Here is a 1689-nt window from a genome sequence, read left to right as displayed (position 1 = left end):
CATATTATATTTTGAAGTGATTTAATGATGTGTAGCTAGGGTGTGATGCTCATAAACTTTAACATCTGACACAGTCGCCAACTTGTGGGAACACACCAAACACAGCAAGTGTGCAGCTCTGTGTCTGCAGCAACTCTTATTTCCGTGACAATTTTATCAAACCTGTGTAGCAGCGCTGCGATTTCACAAGTCAGCTGACTGGTGAAGAATGTTTGGAAAGGGAATTCCTGCTCTGTCCGTTTTAATTCAATGGTATGGTCACGTTCCCCGATAAGTGCAGTCACAAGGCTCTTATCAAAGCACTGAGGGTGTCAGTTTTCACTGTGAGTGTCTGTCCATTTAAGCATCTATGAGTCTTTCCCTGCACACTATGTCAAACTTTTTTTTCTCAAACTGAATGAATTATGAACGAACTGAAGAAATGATTTGATTTCCTCTCACCAGTTCTCACAGATTATGAATGCTTTAATACAATTCCCTTCTTTCAGTGAGTTTGTGTTTTTCATGCATGCATTCTTATACATGTACCAGATTAAAGTATCATCAGCCAACAGGACAACCTGGTAGTCTGAAGGCATCTGGTACCGGACTGTCAAGCTTACAGATAATTTTATAGATCCCTTTCTTCCAGCAGGGGTCGCTGTCTCTCCCAGTCCAAATGGCTGAGTAAAACTCCCTCAGAGCGACTTCTGACACCTCGATAAACCTCTCTGGCACCTGCAGACACAAATATGAATGTCAAAGCATATTACGTCAAGGTTTACAGAATTTGGGCCTCAAATTCTGGAAAAACATGGAAATTAGTACAGAAAAAAAATCACATAAAAAAAGCAAAAACTCGAATAGATGACAGCTGTAGGTAGCACACGACAATTCATGTTTTGATGGCTGTGTAGAAATTTCGTTATTGATATGAAAGCACTTACACACCTACAGCGCACCTACAGGTGTTTCCGCTTACTTTACCTGATTGGATCTCTCTGGCCGTACACAGATTATGCCTCATTAACCCTTTGAAACCAGAGCAAACTGGCTTGATTTCCTTTCAAAAACATGGAAAGAAGAAAAAAGGCTCCAAAAAAAAAAGAGAAATTAGTAAAAAAAAAAAAAAAAAAAATACAAATAAATACCTGAAAAATACTGATTTTTTTTTTCTTTTTTAAAAAGGGTAATATACATTTAAATATCCAATTATAATAATTAGCTGTAAATACAGTTTTCCTAGCTTTTTCATTTTTTACCCTAAATATGTTCTAGCATTATAGAAGCAAAATAACTGTTACACTACTACTACTACTTCCAATGATGCTGCAGACCTACTCCGTTAGCTATGTTTTTTTCCAACTGAATCAGCACATAGCACCTTCACAATCATGGCCGGTTAGCTCAGTTGGTTAGAGCGTGGTGCTAATAACGCCAAGGTCGCGGGTTCGATCCCCGTACGGGCCAAACAGGTTTTGTAAGGAAACTACATTGTAACAAAAGCCTGAGAGTCTAAGGAATCCAAAATACAGTGTACACACTAGACACTGGAGTACACTGAGTACACCACAGGATGTTATACATGGTAGTTATGAATTATCATGACAGTTTCCTGACTGATGTCTGAAGTACAGTGAGCTTTAGAGAAAATGCACACAGGGATACTTTTATGAGAGATTTCATTATTGATATGATACATTCATTATT

The 1689-nt window shown here is 38.1% G+C and overlaps 1 non-coding gene across 1 annotated transcript; it reads left to right on the top strand.

Annotated features, from left to right (window-relative positions):
* The first annotated feature begins 1375 nt into the window (after window positions 1-1375).
* On the top strand, window positions 1376-1449 carry trnai-aau. The gene has a single exon. It is a non-coding gene; the product is annotated as a tRNA-Ile (tRNA).
* The last annotated feature ends 240 nt before the right edge of the window (window positions 1450-1689 follow it).

The sequence above is a fragment of the Plectropomus leopardus genome, unplaced genomic scaffold, assembly GCF_008729295.1.
Source record: "Plectropomus leopardus isolate mb unplaced genomic scaffold, YSFRI_Pleo_2.0 unplaced_scaffold24713, whole genome shotgun sequence".
Taxonomy (NCBI): domain Eukaryota; kingdom Metazoa; phylum Chordata; class Actinopteri; order Perciformes; family Serranidae; genus Plectropomus; species Plectropomus leopardus.
Note: the sequence above shows the minus strand (reverse complement) of the source record. Positions and strands in the feature narration are given on the sequence as shown.